A 24,365-nucleotide genomic window follows, 5' to 3' on the forward strand; every position below is an offset into this window, starting at 1 on the left:
TCATTCTCTGTCCTCCGGAGTACACGCCAGCGCAAGGCAATATAGCCTTACGCTGGTGTGTACTCCGGAGGACAGAGAATGAACTTCAATCCAATATTGTGGCCAGCATGCAGCCAGCGGGTAAGGAAAGGGTGAATCAAACACCCCAAAACCCCACCCATATGACTCAAAACTGGTCCCGCCAAATTCAGGTGACAGGTTCCCTTTAATATCAGCTCACAGCTGTTTGCTAAGGGGTAACGTTTCTCCTTATGGAGAGTGACCAGCTGGCTTGTCAAGGTAAGGAGGCTTATTCACCATGCAATGCTCCTCTGGGAAATTAAATATGCAAATTGCCTCTTCTGAGAAAAAGAGGACTTAACTCTATAGCGCCACCTGTCGGAAGTAGCGATCCTACAAGTCACAATCAACCCCCCAACGAGTCGTGCAATATGACTTAGGATAAAAGCCAAATCAGTATCTCAATTCGCAGTCACGGTGTTTCGGGCTGTTGGCCCTCGTCAGTGCGAAGCATGAGAACTGATTTGGCTAGGTGAGAGGCTCTGGACTGGGGTCTAAGGGGTAACGTTTCTCCTTATGGAGAGTGACATACCAGCTGGCTTGTCAAGGTAATGAGGCTTATTCGCCGTACAATGCTCCTCTTGGAAATTAAATATGCAAATTGCCTCTTCTGAGAAAAAGAGGACTTAACTCTATAGCGCCACCTGTCGGAAGTAGCGATCCTACAAGTCACAATCAACCCCCCAATGAGTCGTGCAATATGACTTAGGATAAAAGCCAAATCAGTATCTCAATTTGCAGACACGGTGTTTCGGGCTGTTGGCCCTCGTCAGTGCGAAGCATGAGAACTGATTTGGCTAGGTGAGAGACTCTGGACTGGGGTCTATGGAGTAACGTTTCTCCTTATGGAGAGTGACATACCAGCTGGCTTGTCAAGGTAAGGAGGCTTATTCGCCGTGCAATGCTCTTCTGAGAAAAAGAGGACTTAACTCTATAGCGCCACCTGTCGGAAGAAGCGATCCTACAAGTCACAATCAACCCCCCAACGAGTTGTGCAATATGACTTAGGATAAAAGCCAAATCAGTATCTCAGTTCGCAGACACGATGTTTCGGGCTGTTGGCCCTCGTCAGTGCGAAGCATGAGAACTGATTTGGCTAGGTGAGAGGCTCTGGACTGGGGTCTAAGGGGTAACGTTTCTCCTTATGGAGAGTGACATACCAGCTGGCTTGTCAAGGTAAGGAAGCTTATTCGCCGTGCAATGCTCTTCTGAGAAAAAGAGGACTTAACTCTGTAGCGCCACCTGTCAGAAGTAGCGATCCTACAAGTCACAATCAACCCTCCAACGAGTCGTGCAATATGACTTAGGATAAAAGCCAAATCAGTATCTCAATTCGCAGACACGGTGTTTCGGGCTGTTGGCCCTCGTCAGTGCGAAGCATGAGAACTGATTTGGCTAGGTGAGAGGCTCTGGACTGGGGTCTAAGGTGTAACGTTTCTCCTTATGGAGAGTGACATCCCATCTGGCTTGTCAAGGTAAGGAGGCTTATTCGCCGTCCAATGCTCCTCTGGGAAATTAAATATGCAAATTGCCTCTTCCAACAGGTGGGGCTATAGGGTTAAGTCCTCTTTTTCTCAGAAGAGGCAATTTGCATAGCTGTTTGCTAAGCATTTACTGGCTAGTTTACAGGGGAGCCTCAGAAAAAAATTGACAAGGGGTCCCCCTATAAAATCAAACCAGCAAAGGCTAGGCAGACAGCTATGGGCTGATATTAATAGCCTGGGAAGGGGCCATGGATATTGGCACCCGCAGGAGTCGGGGATTAGGTGATGGGTGAGTATATATTGTGTATGTGAACAGGGCCGTATTTGCCACTAGGCACTTGAGGGCACGTGCCTAGGGCGGGATGATGCGGGAGGCGGCACCTGAGCAAGTATTTTTTTTTATTTAAGTCCTGGGTCGCCTCCCGACCAACCGCCCCGAGCCACCCTGGCCGCCCGCCCGCCTCCCACCCTCTCTGAAGACATCATACTCACCCTGCTCCAGCGATGCCTGGTCTCAGCGCTTGCAGCTCATCCTGAGTGAGCGGTCACGTGGTACCGCTCATTAAGGTCATGAATATGGGCATATTCATGACCTTAATGAGCGATACCACATGACCGCTCATGCAGGAAGAAGGTGCTACGCCAGGAGTGGGGACAGAGCTAGAGGGATGTTCGGCGCAGCCGCGCTGTGTGGGAAAGGTGAGTATGATGGACGGTGCACGGGGGATGGGGGGATGAAGGAGGACGGGGAGCCGAGCAATGCAAGATAGGAGTAGGAGCGGGGGTTGAGAGATGAGCCTTGCATACTGGAGGAGGGGAATATGAGCCATGCATGCAGGATGGGAGGGAGATGAGCCATGCATACAGGAGGGGGGATAAGAGCCATGCATGCAGGTTGGGATGGGAGGGAGATGAGTAGTGTTGAGCATTCCGATACCGCAAGTATCGGGTATCGGCCGATATTTGCTGTATCGGAATTCCGATACCGAGATCCGATACTTTTGTGATATCGGGAATCGGTATCGGGATCAATATTAATGTGTAAAATAAAGAATAAAAATAAAAAATATTGATATACTCACCTCTCCGACACAGCCTGGACCTTACCGATGTAACCGGCAGCTTCCGTTCCTAAGAATGAGCGCTTGAAAGACCTTAGATGACGTCGCGGCTTGTGATTGGTCGCGTGGCGGTCACGTGACCGCTCACGCGACCAATCACAGGCCGCGACGTCATCTAAGGTCTTTCAAGCACTCATTCTTAGGAACGGAAGCTGCCGGTTACAGCGGTAAGGTCCAGGCTGCGTCGGAGAGGTGAGTATATCAATATTTTTTATTTTTATTCTTTATTTTACACATTAATATGGATCCCAGGGCCTGAAGGAGAGTTTCCTCTCCTTCAGACCCTGGGAACCATACAGGATACCTTCCGATACTTGGTGTCCCATTGACTTGTATTGGTATCGGGTATCGGTATCGGCGATATCCGATACTTTTCTGGTATCGGCCGATACTATCCGATACCGATACTTTCAAGTATCGGACGGTATCGCTCAACACTAGAGATGAGCCATACATACAGGAGAGGGGGGGATATGAGCCATGCATATGGGAGGGAGATGAGCCATGCATACAGGAGGCCAGGGGGATATGAGCCATGCATATGAGATGGGAGGGAGATGAGCCATGCATACAGGAGGGGGGATATGAGCCATGCATACAGGAGGCCAGGGGGGTATGAGCTATGCATATGAGATGGGAGGGAGATGAGCCATGCATACAGGAGGGGGAATATGAGCCATGCATATGGGATGGGATGGGAGGGAGATGAGCCATGCATACAGGAGGGGGGTGGGGATATGAGCCATGCATATGGGATGGGAGGGAGATGAGCCATGCATACAGGAGGGGTTGGGGATATGAGCCATTCAAATGGGATGGGAGGGAGATGAGCCATGCATACAGGAGGGGAGATATGAGCCACGCATATGGGATGGGGGGGAGATGAGCCATGCATACAGGGGGATATGAGCCATGCATACAGGATTGGAGGGAGATGAGCCATGCATACAGAAGGGGGGATATGAGCCATGCATACAGGATGGGGGGATGAGCCATGCATACAAGATGGGAGGGGGCATTATACAGTATTGAGCATCATGTGGGGTCATTATACACTATGGCTCATCATGTGTGGCCATTATACAGTATTGAGCATCATGTGGGGTCATTATACAGTATGGAGCATCATGTGTGGCCTTTATACAGTATGGAGCATCATGTGTGGCCATTATATATTATGGAACATCATGTGTGGCCATTATACAGTATATAGCATCATGTGTGGCCATTATACAGTATTGAGCATCATGTGTGGCCATTGTACAGTATGGAGCATCATGTGTGTCCATTATACAGTATAGAGCATCATGTGTGGCCATTATTTAGTATGGAGCATCATGTGTGGCCATTATACAATATTGAGCATCATGTGTGGCCATTATACAGTATTGGGCATCATGTAGGGCCATTATACAGTATGTGGAGCACTGTGTAGCCATTATACAGTATGGAGCATCATGTGTGGCCATTACAGTATTGAGCATCATATGTCGCCATTATACAGTATAGAGCACTGTGTGGTCATTATACAATATGGTGCACTGTGTGGTCATTATACAGTATGGTGCACTGTGTGGCTATTAAACAGTATTAAGCATCATGTGTGGCCATTATTCAGTATTGAGCATCATGTAGGGCCATTATACAGTATGTGGAGCACTGCGTAGCCATTATACAGTATGGAGCATCATGTGTGGCCATTATACAGTATGGAGTACAGTGTGTGGCCATATTTTTTTTGTTTATAATTATTGTTTATGAAACAGTGTGATCAGCAGTGCTAAATGGGTGTGGTTGGGACGTGGATATAGGTGTGACTAGTTGTGAAATCATATGTGACAAAAGACGTAGCCGGATGAGAGTAGTAGTCCCATCAGACGACCCCTGTGTACACATGTTGCATGGGTACACACACATACAGACACAAACAGACACATTCACATAGACACACGCACACAGACACAGACAGACACACACACACAGACATATGCACACAGACAAACGCACACAGACACACACTCAGACACATGCACATATCCTCTGCCCGCACACACAGAGACACAGGCACATATTCTCCATTCACACACAGAGACACACACATTTTCTCCGCCCACACACAGACATACGCACATATTCTTCACCCACACAGACACACGCACATATTCCCCACCCACACACAGAGACACACACATTCTTCGCCCACACACACAGACACACGCACATATTCTCAGCCCACACACTCCTTCTCCTTCTGACATCATTTCTCTTTGACAAATCACAGCTTTTTTGGCAACAAATCTGCAGCAAATCCACAAACCTTTTTACACCTGCACTTTTGCTGTGGATTTGACTGACTCAATGGAAGTCAATGGGTGCAGAAACGCTGCGGAAAATAAAATGCTGCAAATAAGGATGGAAATTTCTGGATCATGTGCACAACACTTCAGGAATGTCATTGATTAACAATGCTTAAGTAATCCATTGTGGTTTTGGAGCTTCCACACAGAAAAAGCGTTGCAGAAATGCAAAAAATCCGCAGCGTGTGCACATAGCCTAATACAACTTAACATAAAAAGCTACTCCTCAGCAAGCTGCATCTGGTCTACCGCAACAAGCTACTCAGTTTTTAGCTAAGTGTTACCTAGGAGGCAGACACAGGTCTGGGACACCTATGGTATTGTTTGCATTGTTTAACCTCTCACCTTTAAGTTTTTATGTGGTTCCATGGTGTAATGGTTTAGCACTCTGGACTCTGAATCCAGCCATCTGAGTTCAAATCTCAGTGGAACCTGGGCAGTTCTTCGTACACATGTTTCCTTTAAGTTTCAGTAGTGGATCAGTATGTGCTATCCTGCTCAACTTCTCAAGGTAGTATTCAATCTATAACCTCTCACGTCAGGACTGTAGAACCATAGTATCTTGATACAGTTGTTGATCAGGTACCAAGGCACATGATCCACATCGAATCACACTGCGCTCCTGGTTCTACGGAGGAGATGGAACTCTAAAGGTACCGGCTTCAATTTTGGCGTAGCCAGCTTCCAGCAGGTCACAACAAACTCCCTTATAGCTATGACTATTTCCTTCCAAATTTTCTTAACTTTCTGGTTTGCAGAAACATGGATCAAGCAGTGGGACATTATTTTCACTGCCTCTCTCTCGTAATTTGGACTACACTTTTCAAATACATCCAAACCTGAGAACAGACATGGTGGAGGTGTTGTTCTGCTTCTTTCAGCAAAATGTTCTTTTCTGGTTTTGAGGTCCACACTGTCAGATTTTTCTGGTCTTTCACCCTGCGAGTGGTGGTTGTGTACTGTCCTCCAGGCCAATCCCACCAGTTCCTAGATCACTTTACCACCTTTCTTTCAGACTTTCTTTCCTATAATATTAACATTCTCCATATTGATGATCCACTCTCCCCATCTGCTATTCATATTTCATGTCTAACTTCCTCTCTCGGCCTATCACAGCTAACTAATTAACTCTCCTACACATGAAGAAGGACATACATTGGACCTGGTCTTCTCCCATGCATAATTTCACTAACTCCCCTCTCAAGCTCTCAGACCACAACTTTCTTTCATTCTCTGCTGCTATCAAGAACTTTTACCCTGCTCAGGACACCCCTACTAACCGCACTTATAGACGCATACAATGGGGAAAATAAGTATTTGACACACTGCACGTTTTACTGTATATAAAGAATGGAAAGGTCTGTAATTTTTATCATAGGTACACTTCAACTGTGAGAGACAATCTAAAAAGAAAAAAGAAAAAATCACATTGTTTGATTTTGTAATAATTACATTTAATTTTATTGCATTAACCCCTTCCTGACGTCGGACGGGATAGTACGTCCGACGTCAGGTCCCCTGCTTTGATGCAGGGCTCCGCGGTGAGCCCGCATCAAAGCCGGGACATGTCAGCTGTTTTGAACAGCTGACATGTGCCCGCAATAGCGGCGGGTGAAATTGCGATTCACCCGCCGCTATTAACTAGTCAAATGCTGCTGTCAAACGCAGACAGCGGCATTTAACTACCGCATCCGGCCGGGCGGCCGGAAATGACGTCATTGCCGACCCCCGTCACATGATCGGGGGTTGGCGATGCTTCAGTATTGTAACCATAGAGGTCCTTGAGACCTCTATGGTTACTGATCGCCGGTAGCTGTGAGCGCCACCCTGTGGTCGGCGCTCACAGCACACCTGATTTTCTGCTGCATAGCAGCGATCTGATGATCGCTGTTATGTAGCAGAGGCGATCGAGTTGTGCCTGTTTCTAGCCTCCCATGGAGGCTATTGAAGCATGGCAAAAATAAAAAATAAAAAGTTTAAAAAAATGTGAAAAAAATAAAAAAAACATAAAAGTTTAAATCACCCCCCCTTTCGCCCCAATCAAAATAAATCAATAAAAAAAAAATCAAACCTACACATATCTGGTATCGCCGCGTTCAGAATCGCCCGATCTATCAATAAAAAAAACCATTAACCTGATCGCTAAACGGAGTAATGAGAAAAAAATCCGAAACGCCAGAATTACGTTTTTTTTGGTCGCCGTGACATTGCATTAAAATGCAATAACGGGCGATCAAAAGAACGTATCTGCACCAAAATGGTATCATTAAAAATGCCAGCTTGGCACGCAAAAAATAAGCCCTCAACTGACCCCAGATCATGAAAAATGGAGACGCTACGAGTATCGGAAAATGGCGCAATTTTTTTTTTTTTTTAGCAAAGTTTGGAATTTTTTTTCACCACTTAGGTAAAAAATAACCTAGTCATGATAGGTGTCTATGAACTTGTAATGACCTGGAGAATCATAATGGCAGGTCAGTTTTATCATTTAGTGAACCTAGCAAAAAAGCCAAACAAAAAACAAGTGTGGGATTGCACTTTTTTGCAATTTCACCGCACTTGGAATTTTTTTCCCGTTTTCTAGTACACGACATGGTAAAACCAATGATGTCGTTCAAAAGTACAACTCGTCCTGCAAAAAATAAGCCCTCACATGGCCAAATTGACGGAAAAATAAAAAGTTATGGCTCTGGGAAGGAGGGGAGTGAAAAACGAATACGGAAAAACGGAAAATCCCACGGTCATGAAGGGGTTAAATAAGTATTTGATCACATACCAACAGAAAGAATTCCGAATCTCACAGAAAAGTTAGTTTTTCAAAAGACCTCCTACTCTGCACTCATTACCTGTATTAATTGCACCTGTTTTAACTCGTTACCTGTGTTAAAGACACTTGTCTACACATTCAATCAATCACACTCCAACTCCAACCTCTCCCTGGCCAAGTACAAACAGCTGTCTAAGGACACCAGGAACAAAATTGTAGACCTGCACAATGCTGGGATGGGCTACAGGACCACAGGCAAGCAGCTGTTGGCACAATTATAAGAAAATGGAAGAATCACAAGATTACTGTCAATCTTCCTCGGTTTGGGGCACTATGCAAGATCTTATGTCGTGGGGTAAGGATGATTCTGAGATAGGTCAGGAATCAGCCCAGAACTACATGGGAAGACCTAGTCAATGACCTGAAGAGAGCTGGGAACAGAGTCTCAAAGATTCCCCTTAGTAACACACTACGATGTCATGGATTAAAATCCTGCAAGGCACGCAAGGTTCCCCTAACACAATACGCCATCATGGATTAAAATCCTGCAGGGCACGCAAGGTCCCCCTCTCACCCCAGCACATGTCCAGGCCCGTTTGAAGTTCGTCAATGACCATCTGGATGATCCAGAAGAGACATGAGAGAAGGTCATGTGATTAGATTATATTAATTTTCCACTTCTTACACTCTACTAAATGTGCCCTTGCTAAAGTCTCTGATGACTACTAACAGGTAAATCTAATGGCCTGTACTCTCTTTTAGTTCTCCTGGATCTCTCAGCAGCATCACAAGCTCCTCTTCACTATGCTCGGATCTATCGGTTTCAAGACTACTGCTCCCACTTGGTTTTCCTCTTATCTCTTGAAAGGGAACCTGTCACCCCCAAAATCGATGGTGAGGTAAGCTCACTGTCATCAGGGGCTTATCTACAGCATTCTGTAATGCTGTAGATAAGCCGCCGATGTTACCTGAAAGAGGAGAAAAAGGCATTAGATTATACTCACCCAGATGCGGTCCCGCTCCGATGGGCGTCTCAGGTCCAGTGCAGCGCCTCCCATCTTCATTCCATGATGTCCTCTTCTGGTCTTCATGCCGCGGCTCCGGCGCAGGCGTACTTTGCCCTGTTGAGGGCAGAGCAAAGTACTGCAGTGTGCAGGCGCCGGAAAGGTCAGAGAGGCCTGGCGCCTGTGCACTACAGTACTTTGCTCTGCCCTCAACAGGGCAGACAAAGTACGCCTGCACCGGAGCCGCGGCGTCAACACCGTGAAGAGGACATCATGGAATGAAGATAGGAGGCGCTGGAGAGGACCTGAGACGCCCATCGGACTGGACCGCAGCGGGACCGCCCCTGGGTGAGTATAATATAACCTCCTTTTCTCCTCTTTCAGGTAACATCGGGGGCTTATCTACAGCATTCCAGAATGCTGTAGATAGGCCCCTGATGACGGTGAGCTTACTTCACCATCGATTTTGGGGTGACAGGTTCCCTTTAATCACTCATTCAATGTACCTTCTTCCTTTTCACCTTACAGTTGGGGTTCCTTATGATTTGGTTCTAGGCCCCCCTCCTTTTTTCCCTATACACCTATTCTATTGTACAAGTCATCAGCAGATTTGAATTTTAGTACCACCTGTAACAGGCTCGGGGGTGGAAACACTGTGAAGAGGCATAATGAAAACCTGGAGTAGCATAACTAGCTGCATCATCAAACATGACTTCGGATACATGGCAGCTGATGATACCATGATCCTAGGAGATACAAAGGAGATGGGACCAGGTACTACTCCAGGACTGACCTCAGGTATAATAGTGTTTACCAGTTGCAGTAGATTCTAAGAAAACCAACAGACTCAGCATTCAAGATCAGCATGTTAGTTAGGAAATGCCTGTGAGAATCTAATCTTTTAGCAAGAAGCACCTGCAAATCCCACTGTTAAAAAAGACATGTACTGAAGCAGATACAATTTGCCAAAAAAACACATCAACTGGCCTAAAGAGAAATGGAGTAACATTTTGTGGACTGATGAAAGTAAAATTGTTCTTTTTGGGTCCAAGGGCCGCAGACAGTTCGTCAGACCACACCAAAACTTTGCATTTAAGCCACAGTACACTTTGAAGACAGTAAAGCATGGTGGTGCAAGCATCATGATATGGTCATGTTTCTCTTACTATGGTGCGGAACTATTTACCGCATACCAGGGATCATGGACCAGTTTGCATATATTAAAATATTTGAAGAGGTCATATTGCCTTATGCTGAAGAGGATATGCCCTTGAAATGGGTGTTTCAAGAAGACAACGGCCCTATACACACCAGTAAATGAACAAAATCTCGGTTGCAGCCCAACAAAATTGAGGTTGGAGTGGCCAGCCCAATCCCCGAACTTTAATCCGATAGAACACTTGTGGGGTGACATCAAAAATTCAGTTTCTGAAGCAAAGCCATCAAATGCCAAAAAATTATGGGATGTATGAAAAGCATTCTGGGCAAGAATAACAGTTGACAGGTGCACTGCCAGAAGTTGGTTGACTCTATGCAACATAGATGTGAAACAGTTCTAAAAAACTGCGGGTATACAACTAAATATTTGGTAAGTGATTCACAGGAATGCTAAATTCTCAAAAAGTAGTACATATTGTGAGTTTGTAAAGACAAATGCAGACACTGTTATTTTTTAGGACAGCCCAATGTTCATTTTTTGCTATTTTCTTTAAAGTAGTTAAAAATTCTATACATTTCTCTTCATGTTTTGAATTAGAAAACAGTGTGCAATGTTCCCAATGCATGGAAATAAAAACTATTAGAAAGATTTTGTGATTAACTCATGATTTTTAACACACTGCTACTATTTTGAACTCTACTGTAGCTCGCAGCTGACCCCCTAGGGACAGGTAGCAGGGACGGCCCTGAGGAAGGAACAATACATGCAGGCAGGCACTGTAGGAGCACAGGAAATGCAGACTGGACCAGCTGATGTACAGAAAAGCACTGTCAGAAGTGGATAGACAGGTAGACGGGTACGGGTGATAGACAGGCAGATGGGCACGGCTGATAGACAAGAAGGTATACACTGGTTGGGGACACTTTAGGACGTCATGCACTGTCTCTTTAAGAATATGGGATCGCATGCATGCAGGCCCTAAGCACAGTTCCCGGGGATATGCGAGCCCTGAGCAGTCCCTGAGCAGCCGCAGGAAAATGAGGAAGAGATGCAGGACCCCGGCAGTGAGTGTGTCGGCATTTCTGCTGGTTGAGAGCACCATAGCAAGAGCAATAGAAGAAGGAGAGGGAGGTGTGGGACCGTGGCAGTGAGATAGTTGGTTTCTCTGCCGGGGAAACGGGTGGCAGAGACACTGACATTACACAATCTATATGCTGATAAAACCCAATTAAGCGCCTCTTCTCCTGACATCACCCTCACATTGCTATAAAACCCCAGTGTTTGTCTGTCCGTTGTCTCTAATATCATGTCCTCCCTCTATCTCAAGCTGAATCTGTCAAAAACTGAACTCCTTGTGTTTCCTCCCTGCAGTAACCTTCCAAACCCAATATTTCCATTTCCATATGTGGTTCTACTGTGGCATCCCTGCATTCTGTCTGCCACCATGGCATTGCCTCCCTAACCAGTGGTGGTATCATGTCTGGAAGTAAATGGAGCTCCCTACACTAATTAAACCACACATTCACACAGTCTGATCCCTGACCAGAAGGGGGGAGCACAAGCCCCTTGTTTGTTGGGTGACTGCCTCTTCTGACTGGAGTTAAGGCCCCGTCTCACATAGCGAGATCGCTAGCGAGATCGCTGCTGAGTCACTAGTTTTGTGACGCAACAGCGACCTCAGTAGCGATCTCGCTATGTGTGACACGTACCAGCGATCAGGCCCCTGCTGTGAGATCGCTGGTCGTGTCGGAATGGCCTGGACCTTTTTGGTCGTTGAGGTCCCGCTGACATCGCTGAATCGGTGTGTGTGACACCGATCCAGCGATGTCTTCACTGGTAACCAGGGTAAACATCGGGTTACTAAGCGCAGGGCCGCGCTTAGTAACCCGATGTTTACCCTGGTTACCAGCGTAAATGTAAAAAAAACCAAACAGTACATACTCACCATCTGATGTCCGTCAGGTCCCTTGCCGTCTGCTTCCTGCTCTGACTGAGTGCCGCCGTACAGTGAGAGCACAGCACAGCAGTGACGTCACCGCTGCGCTCTGCTCTCACTGTACGGCGGCACTCAGTCAGAGCAGGAAACAGACGGCAAGGGACCTGACGGACACCGAAAGGCGAGTATGTACTGTTTGTTTTTTTTGGTAACCAGGGTAAACATCGGGTTACTAAGCGCGGCCCTGCGCTTAGTAACCCGATGTTTACCCTGGTTACCCGGGTGCTGCAGGGGGACTTCGGCATCGTTGAAGACAGTTTCAACGATGCCGAAGTCGTTCCCCTGATCGTTGGTCGCTGGAGAGAGCTGTCTGTGTGACAGCTCCCCAGCGACCACACAGCGACTTACCAACGATCACGGCCAGGTCGTATCGCTGGTCGTGATCGTTGGTAAATCGCTATGTGAGACGGGGCCTTAAGAGATAGAGAAGAGTGTAGTGTGAGGTAGGGAAGGAGAGAGCACATGGAGATTCCAGATGTTAGAGCTATGGAAAGCTCACCCTAGGATTGCGAAGAGAACAGGGCACCAGAGCCACAGGCTACCAGGGGTTGCAAATCCTGGGAGCAGAATCTAGAGACCGGAGGGACTGCAGGTCACACTTAAAGGGGATGTCACGGTGGCTGTGACCTGGTCCATGGCCCTGAGAACTCAATGAAAAGGGGATTAGTCCTTAAAGGGATTAATAAAGTTTGTATTCGTGACGCCACCTGTGGCTCTCGGTCAGAGGGGACCGATGCTGCTTAAGGGGGTCCTCTGGGTTATGTTACTGCAGCATAGATGGTGACGCTTCCCACAGGTGAGGCAGGGTCCCCAGGGCTCCCAGTGTAGTTGGCAAGAATGGTGGGTTGTCAATAAATAAACGGAGGACACAGGGTTGCAGTCTTTACCTGGTTTACTGTTGTTGTAGTCAGCCTCAGTCCAGGATACCGGCAACGGGTGTATTTGGAGTCCAGGCAGCCTGAAGACAGGTGGAAACCCCTTTGACAGGTCAGTTTGGGAGCCTTCCACTTTGCACTGACTATTAGTCCCTTGCTGTCTGAAGTGTCCTAACTAGGTTCCCTTTTTCTCCTGTCCTGTGACAGTACCTACATGGAAGGCAACTTGAGCTGTTTCTCTGGGGTCTCTTTACACAGTGACTCCAGGCTCTGGAATGCTGCTGTACCTCAGGTGTAATGTGGGCAAGTCACTTTAAGCTCTCTGCCCTCCGGTTCTGCTGTGGGACTTGAAGTTGCCCACAACCATGGGCTCCCAGTGCCCGGTTCTGCGCTCAGCTTGGAGGGGCCCAGTCGCAGGCCTCCTCTAGCTCCTGATCACTCCTCTGCTCCTTCCCTGTCACCTGTCTGCACCAGTCTCTCTCACTCCTCCTCCAGACCAGGATGTATATAAGGGAAGTTCCCCTAAAACCGTGTTTTGAGCTCCCCCTTCTGGCCTGGGGTCAGAATGTGTTGAATATGAGATTAACTGCCAAAGAAATCCCTCCTGTCTCCAGGCATGGCATAACCCTCCCCAAGAGGAAAGCAGCACCACTGTGGTACCTGAACTCCTGGGGTGCCACAACTGAACCTTCATCTGAGACACAGTGTCAGTTAAACTCTATCGCTGTGCAGGCCCACACGGCAATAATTTAAAGCCGCCAGCCAATCAGAGGCTGGCAGCTGACATCAGCGTGCATGTCACCTGCGTATAACGTCATTGTCATCTGCCGGCGAGTCCACGCTTGAAATGCCTGGAGGGAACATTGCCGCTGAAGCGCAGTCAGGTAAGGAGAAAGTGTTTATTTTTATTGAAAGCTGCAAGCCACAATTTGTTTCAATGGCAGGATGGAGACATGGTGCAGGATGGAGACACGGTGCAGGATGGAGACATGGTGCAGGATGGAGACATGGTGCAGGATGGAGACACGGGGCAGGATGGAGACACATGGTACAGGATGGAAATATGGGTTAGGATGGAGACATAATGGCAAGTTAGTTTTAGCATTTAGTAAACATAGTAAACAAGCCAAACAAAAAACAAATGTGGCATTGCACTTTTTTTGCAATTTCACCTCACTTTGATTTTTTTTCCTGTTTTCTAGCACATTACATGGTAAAACCAATGGTGGCGTTAAAAAGTCCAACTAGTCCTATATAAAAGTTATGGCTCTGGGAAAAAGGGGAGCAAAAAATGAAAATGCAAAACCAAAAATACCTCTGGTCATTAAGGGGTTAATGATAAAACTGATCTGTGTATATCCCACTAGTAGGGTTGAGCGACTTTTATTTTTATAGGATCGGGTCTAGTGAAATCGGCCGATCCTATAAAAAGTCGGGGTCGACCGAAACACGAAACCCAATGCAGTGCAATAGGATACTATGGTTCCCAGGGTCTGAAGGAGAGGAAACTCTCCTTCAGGCCCTGGGATCCATATTAATGTGTAAAATAAAGAATCAAAATAAAAAATATTGATATACTCACCCTCGGACGCGCCCTGGTACTAACGGGCAGCCTTCCTTCCTAAGAATGAGCGTGTGAATGACCTGCGGTGACATCGTGGCTTGTGATTGGTCGCGAACGGTCACATGGGCAGTCACGCGACCAATCACAAGCCGCGACGTCATCTAAGGTCCTTCACGCGCTCATTCTTAGGAAGGAAGGCTGCCGGAAAGAAGCAGGGCGCGTCCGAGGGTGAGTATATTCCTATTAGGTATATACTCACCCTCGGACGCGCCCTGCTTCTTTCCGGCAGCCTTCCTTCCTAAGAATGAGCGCGTGAAGGACCTTAGATGACGTCGCGGCTTGTGATTGGTCGCGTGACCGCCCATGTGACCGCTTGCGACCAATCACAAGCCGCAACGTCACCGCAGGTCATTCACGCGCTCATTCTTAGGAAGGAAGGCTGCCGGTTAGTACCAGGGCGCGTCCGAGGGTGAGTATATCAATATTTTTTATTTTGATTCTTTATTTAACACTTAAATATGGATTCTGATACCGATTCCCGATATCGCAAACATATCGGAACTCGGTACGGAATTCCAATACCAGATTCAGAAGATCGCCGACCTCATGGCCGACCCCACACAGGGGTCGGGTCGGGTTTCATGAAACCCGACTTTGCCAAAAGTCGGCGACTTCTGAAAATGGCCGACCCGTTTCGCTGAACCCTACCCACTAGTCAATCTTAGTCCCTACTGATTTATTTTTTCTGAGACAGTTACATGTATATACGTGATAACATTTCTTTCATAATATCTCAAAATATCTTTGGAATTCCAAAACTATTTCTGTTGAGGTTCAGGAGGTTGTTGCGTGAGGAATGGAGCAGAATGTATAAAAAGGTATGCACTATTTGTGAATACACTATCCATCCAGGATGTGACAATGACAAGTGTGAATATCAATGAAAGGAGCACAGGTTCTTTACCTTTTCCTTTGCTATTCACAGAGCCATTGTAGACATTCTCCTAAGACCAACCGACCACAATGTCATAGTTCAGATTCAATAATGGAAAGTGTTTGGCCCTGCAGTCCTAATGAACAAACTGAATGGAGTTCTACCACTCCATTTAGATAATAACGTCCATAATGAGCAGTGGATACACAGACAGTAATCGAAGTAGGAGCAACTATATTCGATCTTCCTGGCCATATACAACACAGATCATTGCAATACTGATAGTAGTAGGTTACATTACTGGTAAATTGATAACATTGAAGTGATGTGAGAGCTTAGAATTATGTACAGCTAAGTGCTGCTGAAAGGGGTGAATCCTGATACATCATTTACCAAGCCTTTTAGTTGGTGAAAAGTGGGAATACATGTTACAGGAACAATGGATATAACATAAAGAACACAGACAGGAAGCTAAAAACTCAAACAGATTATTTTATATGTAAACTATTGATAAGCAAGCTATGAAATCAAACATACCCAAAAAAACACTAATATTATAGCAAAATTATTTTCTGTTATGTTATTTTTCAGAAAATATGATTATAGCATCTCATTAAAATAAACTATAATTGGCCAATGATGGGGTCCACAATCCCAATACTATACCATAAACTGCTATAAACTGATAATACGTAGTATGGAGTGAGCTCATAAAAACTCTCTAGTGATGACAGATTTGAACAAGCATCATTACTGGGGCCAAAATTCTGGCCTCTGACTGACACCATTAAAACAAGGGACCCAAATAACTTAAATTCTGGCATTCATAGAGACCTAAATGTGTTATTGACACTACTGAATAACTCTTTATTAATGGGCCCAGGGATGAGAGAAAAATAAAGAAATATACAGCTCTGGCAAAAATTAAGAGACCACTGCAAAATGTTCAATTTGTCTAATTTTTCTCTTTATAGGTATATTTTTGAGTAAAATGTAAATTGTTCTTTTATTCTATAAACTTCTAACATGTCTCCGAATTTCCAAGCAATAAATTTTGTATTTTATTCTGACAAAGAAAAGTGGTCAAAATTAAAAAAAGAAACAATGCTTTCAGACCTCACATAATGCAAAGAAAACAAGTTCATAATAATTTAGAAACAACAATACTAATGTTTTAACTCAGGAAGAGTTCAGAAATCAATATTTTGTGGAATAACCATGATTTTTAATCACAGCTTTCATGCGTCTTGGCATGCTTTCCACCAGTCTTTCACGCTGCTTCTGGCACAAAAATGTAAGCAGTTCTTCTTTGTTTGACGGCTTGTGACTACCCATCATCCTCTTGATTATATTCCAGAGGTTTTCAATGGGTTTCAGGTCTGGAGATTGGGCTGCCCGTGACAGGGTTTTGATGTGGTGGTCTCTTAATTTTTGCCAGAGCTGTAGGTACTCTTTTCCAAGATTGGTGCTATTCCTCCATAGACAGTGAAACATATCCTGCAAGCCTGCTGCTATCAACATCTGACTGGGGTGTTATCTAAAAACTGCAGCCAATCATCATCAGCGGACTAGCTGCAGTGTTTCAGTTTGTCTGAGCCAAGTGGAAGAGACACAGCGATGGATACAATGCTGACTACAAAGAAGAAGCGATGGGCCCCGAGTTGAGCATTTATTTTTAAATTACCTTCCTTGGATACACAAATAAAAGGTTATCCAGCAGCCGTCAACTCCTTTAATATGGAGGTCCATCCCAAACTTACAACACCATTAACAGTAATAAAAAGTACAAATGTGTAACTCTGGGAATAAAAAAATATCCTTGGATCACGCAGTTATCTTTTTTTTTCATAATGGTCAAATTGGCTGTGAGGTGGAGATTGACCCTTGCATAAATGGTATACGATCTGCATTTTTGAGTGGTCTTTTTATATGAGAGAAGCCAGCCAATGTGATTGGAGCGCCCCCACCGTCACAGGGCCGTGGGGTACCCGGTACCGGGCCTCTCTGTCTCAGTTCTGGGATTGTCACGGCGGCTAGATCCGGTCCGTGACCCTGCTAAGGGGCGTCCAGTGAAAGTTGAGAGTGATGATGTGTGGTGCAGGGTGCGATGAATAACGAGGACACAGGGTTGCAGTCTCTTTACCTCTTTACTGAAGGTTTCGAGATACTCAATCCAGAGCACTATTAACAGGGCTGGCTGAGGCCGGCCGGTCCAAAGGCACATCCGGAGTTCCCTTAGCAGGTGGGAATCAGTGTCTACCTTCTAGCGCCTGTGTGTTGTAGTCCTTCCCTGCTGAGCACCCCGGGATAGTCCTCACAACTGTTGTGTCTGTCTCTGATGTTCGTTCTCTCCGTCCCCCAGATGATATGGTTAGGACGCACCCGTATGACAGGGTAGGCCTGGAGTTCTTCCGGGACCCTAGAGTCGCCCCTCTCCCACAGCTGCCTCCGTTGTCTGCTTAGGTGTTTAAGTGAGACAGCCAATCTATAATTGGCTGTCCTGCCGTGGTTTGAAGTAATGCTTAGAGTCTCTTACTTTCACGGCATTCCGGCCACCGATTTTGCGCCTCAGAAGGATGTTGCCTCAATCTTACAGCACGACTCCTTCTGGTCCTATCACCTCTGCGCTGTATTCCCGTTTCTCACTCCTTCACAATACCCCTCGCTTCTTGTCCTTTCCTAGGAGACTGCCGCTGTAAGCACAGGCACGGCTCCGTAACGTTCTTTCTTGTTCACTAGGGCTCTGCCAGGATCCCACCTCTGACAGGTCCTCTCTCGAGCTCTTCCCCGCTCCTTTCTCCCTGACTTCCTGTCCAACCCCCCAGTTTTACCCAAGTGTGAGGAGTGGTCTAATAGATAGAACCACCCCCCCTGGTGGCCGGAGTGTGAGGTGTAGTGTGTGTCTGCGATACCTGGTCACGTGAACTCCTTTAGTGCAATCAGACGTACCATCACTCCCCTTAGTGGCGGAGCAACAGTACTGCATCGACCAGGACTCTGGGGTGCTGCACTCCCCCCCGGTTAAATCCAGTACTCCCGGACTGGGAAAAGAAAAACAACATTACACGTTAGTAGGAAACACACAAAACTTTGAAACACTATAAACAAGTAAATGCTAGGAACCAGTAACTATATAACAGTGCTTCCCTTTATGGGAGGTGAGGACACTTGAACGTTACGCAACTTTTGGGTCATGCACAGTTTATGACTCCCAGTCCAGTGGTTGAAACAGCAGGGACCCCGGGTAAACAAAGGGATCCCTTTTGAAAGTTTTGGAGCAATTCACTGTCTATTACTCCATTGTCCATTTTTTTTTTTTTTTTAAACCTGTAACACAGATATTTACACAAATATTCTTAACCAAATAACAACTTTTGTTAATACCTCCAAGTTTTGTAGCGAAGGGGAGTTTGATTCTTGGTGCTACGCGTAGACCTTCGCAGGGCAGGGGTTGCTATTGGCCGAACGGGGACCGCTATGCTTGCTACCGCTGGTGTAGTGCACTGTCTTCTAGCTACGCTTCTAGTGAGTCTGGGTAGCACTGGCATGCTGGAGTCCTCAGGGCTGCTGCTACCAACAGTGGGTACGGCAGATTCGCCGCTAGCAGAGGGAGGACTTGCTGGTTCAACGGTTGGCATGGCATCTTCAGGCGGGATCTGCTGAGTTTGCAGACCTGGATGATCTGGTACCACCTTTAGTTCTGGTGGGTTCGGTTGACGGAATGTTAGGACAGGTACCACGATGGCCTGATTTATCTGAGTCCAGGACTGGGGAAAATCGCCTAGAACAGTGTGTATCATCTTCTCTTCTACAGGTGGGGAGGTTCCTGGACCTGCTTCCCTCTCTCTCAACTTATCGGGGCATACCTTAAGGTGATCTCTGGATATTGCCATTGAGGTTTCCCCTCCATCTTTGCTGATGAGACAGACCTTCGTGTTGTCAAAATCGGATGGCAGGATGGTATACGGTTCCGCTTCCCATTGGTCGTCGAGTTTGTGTAGCCTCGTCTTTCGTTTGAGTACTTGCTCACCGGGTGACAAGGGAATCGCAGGAGCGTGCTGGTTGTAGTCTCTTTCTTGTTTTTGTCTAGCCTGGGCGAGACTCCTTTCCACGCATTCCTGTACTTTGCGGTACCTTCGCTGCCTTTCTGCATCCCAATCTGCATCCGGCGAGGTATCTTCGGGGATTAGGACCCCCATGTCCAGATCAACGGGTAACTTGCTAGACCTTCCTCGCATCAGGTACGCTGGAGTGCAGTTGGTGGAATTTACTGGGATGTGATTGTATACAGTGGGGCAAAAAAGTATTTAGTCAGTCAGCAATAGTGCAAGTTCCACCACTTAAAAAGATGAGAGGCGTCTGTAATTTACATCATAGGTAGACCTCAACTATGGGAAACAAACTGAGAAAAAAAAAATCCTGAAAATCACATTGCAGGTTTTTTTATCATTTTATTTGCATATTATGGTGGAAAATAAGTATTTGGTCAGAAACAAACAATCAAGATTTCTGGCTCTCACAGACCTGTAACTTCTTCTTTAAGAGTCTCCTCTTTCCTCCACTCATTACCTGTAGTAATGGCACCTGTTTAAACTTGTTATCAGTATAAAAGGACACCTGTGCACACCCTCAAACAGTCTGACTCCAAACTCCACTATGGTGAAGACCAAAGAGCTGTCAAAGGACACCAGAAACAAAATTGTAGCCCTGCACCAGGCTGGGAAGACTGAATCTGCAATAGCCAACCAGCTTGGAGTGAAGAAATCAACAGTGGGAGCAATAATTAGAAAATGGAAGACATTCAAGACCACTGATAATCTCCCTCGATCTGGGGCTCCACGCATAATCCCACCCCGTGGGGTCAGAATGATCACAAGAACGGTGAGCAAAAATCCCAGAACCACGCGGGGGGACCTAGTGAATGAACTGCAGAGAGCTGGGACCAATGTAACAAGGCCTACCATAAGTAACATACTACGCCACCATGGACTCAGATCCTGCAGTGCCAGACGTGTCCCACTGCTTAAGCCAGTACATGTCCGGGCCCGTCTGAAGTTTGCTAGAGAGCATTTGGATGATCCAGAGGAGTTTTGGGAGAATGTCCTATGGTCTGATGAAACCAAACTGGAACTGTTTGGTAGAAACACAACTTGTCGTGTTTGGAGGAAAAAGAATACTGAGTTGCATCCATCAAACACCATACCTACTGTAAAGCATGGTGGTGGAAACATCATGCTTTGGGGCTGTTTCTCTGCAAAGGGGCCAGGACGACTGATCCGGGTACATGAAAGAATGAATGGGGCCATGTATCGTGAGATTTTGAGTGCAAACCTCCTTCCATCAGCAAGGGCATTGAAGATGAAACGTGGCTGGGTCTTTCAACATGACAATGATCCAAAGCACACCACCAGGGCAATGAAGGAGTGGCTTCGTAAGATCCTGGAGTGGCCTAGCCAGTCTCCAGATCTCAACCCTATAGAAAACCTTTGGAGGGAGTTGAAAGTCCGTGTTGCCAAGCGAAAAGCCAAAAACATCACTGCTCTAGAGGAGATCTGCATGGAGGAATGGGCCAACATACCAACAACAGTGTGTGGAAACCTTGTGAAGGCTTACAGAAAACGTTTGACCTCTGTCATTGCGTGGTCCTGGAGTGGCCTAGCCAGTCTCCAGATCTCAACCCTATAGAAAACCTTTGGAGGGAGTTGAAAGTCCGTGTTGCCAAGCGAAAAGCCAAAAACATCACTGCTCTAGAGGAGATCTGCATGGAGGAATGGGCCAACATACCAACAACAGTGTGTGGCAACCTTGTGAAGGCTTACAGAAAACGTTTGACCTCTGTCATTGCCAACAAAGGATATATTACAAAGTATTGAGATGAAATTTTGTTTCTGACCAAATACTTATTTTCCACCATAATATGCAAATAAAATGATAAAAAAACAGACAATATGATTTTCTGGATTTTTTTTTCTCAGTTTGTCTCCCATAGTTGAGGTCTACCTATGATGTAAATTACAGACGCCTCTCATCTTTTTAAGTGGTGGAACTTGCACTATTGCTGACTGACTAAATACTTTTTTGCCCCACTGTATGTCCACCAAGTCAGGCAACTTTGTTGGCCACAGGTTTCGTTCCTCTACGGGCAAGGTCTTCAGTAAGTCGATCACCACTTGGTTCATCTTTTCACACATCCCGTTGGTTTGGGGATGGTACGGTGTGGTTCTGATCTTCTTACACCCGTACAGATGGCAGAACTCTTGGAACACCTCTGCTTCGAATGTTGGTCCCTGATCGGTCAGTACCTTCTCCTGGTACCCATGGGGCCTACAAAAGTACTGCTGGAAGGCCTTGGCGGCCGTCCTGGCCGTTAGATCCTTGACAGGTACAACCACCAAAAATCTGGAGTAGTGATCTACGATGGTAAGAGCGTAGATATAGCCTGACCGGCTAGGTGTCAGCTTCACATGATCCAGCGTGACCAGTTCGAGCGGCCATTTGGTGATGATGGGCTGCAAGGGAGCTCGTTGGCTGTCACGGTCCTTCCTGCGTAGGCTACATGGACCGCACTCCCGACACCACTTCTCAATGGCTCTCTTCATGCCAATCCAATAGAACCTCCCTCGGAGTAGCCTCTCCAGCTTCCTCCATCCGGAGTGTCCGGCTCCATCGTGGTAGGCTCCCAGAACCATGGGCGCATCTCGCCTTGGCACCACTATCTGCCATACCAATTCATGAGTACATAGGTCGATGCTCCTCCGGCACAGCTTACCATCGTGAATAAACAGTTTGCTTCTCCCCTTCCACAGCTGTCGTGTCTCCTGTGGATCACCTGGGCCGGGATGCAACCCTGCCTGCGTCAAGAGCTCTTTCACCCGACGGACCGCGGGGTCACCATCCTGGGTCTCCGCCCATCCGTGATGGGGCAGGGGATTCAGTGTGGCATCCTGTTGGTTCTTGTGCCTGTTCTTCACATGATGGCAGTACTGAGCGGCTTTGGGGCGATGGAATGCGGGCAGCTCTACCTCTTCAAGTGCCTCCGGGTCCTCCCCCGTTTCTGGCAAATTGGGCATCCGGGACAAGGCATCGGCATTCGCATTCTTGCGTCCTACCCTGTACTTGATGGTGAAGTCGTAGTTGGACAGCCGGGTCATCCACCGCTGTTCCAAGGCCCCGAGTTTGGCTGTATCCAAGTGCGTCAGCGGATTGTTATCCGTGAAGACGGTGAATTTCGCCGAGGCCAGGTAGTGTTTGAACCTCTCTGTCACTGCCCAGACGATGGCAAGGAATTCCAGCTTAAAGGAACTGTAGTTGTCAGGGTTCCTTTCCGTGGGACGAAGCTTCCTGCTGGCGTAAGCGATTACCCTCTCCTTGCCTTTCTGGACCTGGGACAGCACGGCCCCCAATCCTACATTGCTGGCATCCATATACAGCACAAACGGTAGGTCATATTCAGGGTAGGCCAGTACCTCTTCTCCCGTCAGTGCCGACTTCAAGCAAGTGAAGGATCCTTCCAGCCCTTCGTTCCAATCAAATAAAGCGTTCTTCCCCTTGGTCTTCTTTGATTGGCCCACCAACAGGTCTTGCAAGGGCGCGGCCTTCTTGGTGAAGTCCTTAATGAACCTCCGGTAATAGCCTACCAGCCCGAGGAACTGCCGGACTTCGTGGAGGTTGCTGGGCTTCGGCCAGTCCTGGATCACCGTGACCTTGTCGGGGTCTGGGGCCACTCCTTCAGCACTCACCACATGGCCCAGGTACTGCACTTTGGGTTTCAGCAGATGGCATTTGGACGGTTTCACCTTTAAGCCAAAGTTGGACAGGGCTTCAAACACCTCAGCCAGGTGCTTCAGATGGTCTTCGTAGGTCTTAGAGAAGACAATGACATCATCCAAATACAGCAGTACGGTTTCAAAGTTCTTGTGCCCCAGACAGCACTCCATCATCCTCTGGAACGTCCCCGGTGCATTGCACAATCCGAAGGGCATGTAGTTGAATTTGCAGAGACCCATCGGTGTCGTGAAGGCCGTCTTCTCTTTGTCCGCCTCCGCCACGGGAACCTGCCAGTACCCACTGGTGAGATCTAAGGTAGAGAAGTAGTTAGCAGATTTTAAGGCAGCCAGAGACTCCTCTATCCTGGGCAGTGGGTATGCATCCTTATGTGTAATGCAATTCAACTGCCTGTAATCAACACACATCCTCATTGTGCCATCTTTCTTTTTAACAAGGACTAATGGAGCTGCCCAGGGGCTACAACTGTCTCTCACCACCCCAGCCTCCTTCATTTCTCGCAACATGTCCTTGGCACACTGGGAATGAGCTGGGGGTACAGGGCGGTATCTCTCTTTTATGGGCCGATGATCTCCTGAGGGATATGATGTTGGATCCCTTTCACCTGTCCAAAATCTAAGGGGTGTTTGCTAAATACCCGCTCATACTCGTGAACCACCCTGTAGGCCCCCTGTTTCTGGTGGGATGGGGTAGAGTCAGTGCCCACATGCAATTCCTGACACCAATCTTTTGAGTGCCCTGCAGAACCGTTGTCCTCCGCCAGGTTAGACGGGACCAAGGGTCCAGGTGTCTGTATCACACTAATTATTGACAGCGAACAGTTTGGCGAGCGTGGCATACTTGGTGAGATGGACCTCTTCCTCCCCACAATTAAGGACACGTACTGGCACCCTCCACTGGCGGACTTCGACCACCCCCCTGGCTGTTAGGAGAGTAGGCCTATTGTCTGAATATACGGGTTCTACCAGGGCCTGGTAGTCCTTTCCCCTGAGGCCTATGGCTGCAACATCTCACTCCTGGGGGGTATCGCGATAGGGTTTGAATCACTCACAGTGACACGACCAATTTCACCACCAGTTAGCTCTACCTGCTGTCTCTGCATCAGAGCTCTGATTTCTTTTTGCAGGGCGCGTTGTTCACTATAGCCAGCGGTTTCTGCTACCTGTTGTAACAAGACAATAACTTCTGCAAGACAATTTTCTATAACATTGGTACCGATAGTCATCATGGGATTACATTCACGGCGGTCAATATCAACA

At 47.0% G+C, this 24,365-nt stretch overlaps 1 non-coding gene across 1 annotated transcript; it reads left to right on the forward strand.

The window, feature by feature from the left end:
- The first annotated feature begins 5,383 nt into the window (after positions 1-5,383).
- On the forward strand, positions 5,384-5,456 carry TRNAQ-CUG (transfer RNA glutamine (anticodon CUG)). The gene has a single exon. It is a non-coding gene; the product is annotated as a tRNA-Gln (tRNA).
- The last annotated feature ends 18,909 nt before the right edge of the window (positions 5,457-24,365 follow it).

The sequence above is a fragment of the Ranitomeya variabilis genome, chromosome 3 (assembly GCF_051348905.1).
Source record: "Ranitomeya variabilis isolate aRanVar5 chromosome 3, aRanVar5.hap1, whole genome shotgun sequence".
Classification (NCBI taxonomy): Eukaryota; Metazoa; Chordata; class Amphibia; order Anura; family Dendrobatidae; genus Ranitomeya; species Ranitomeya variabilis.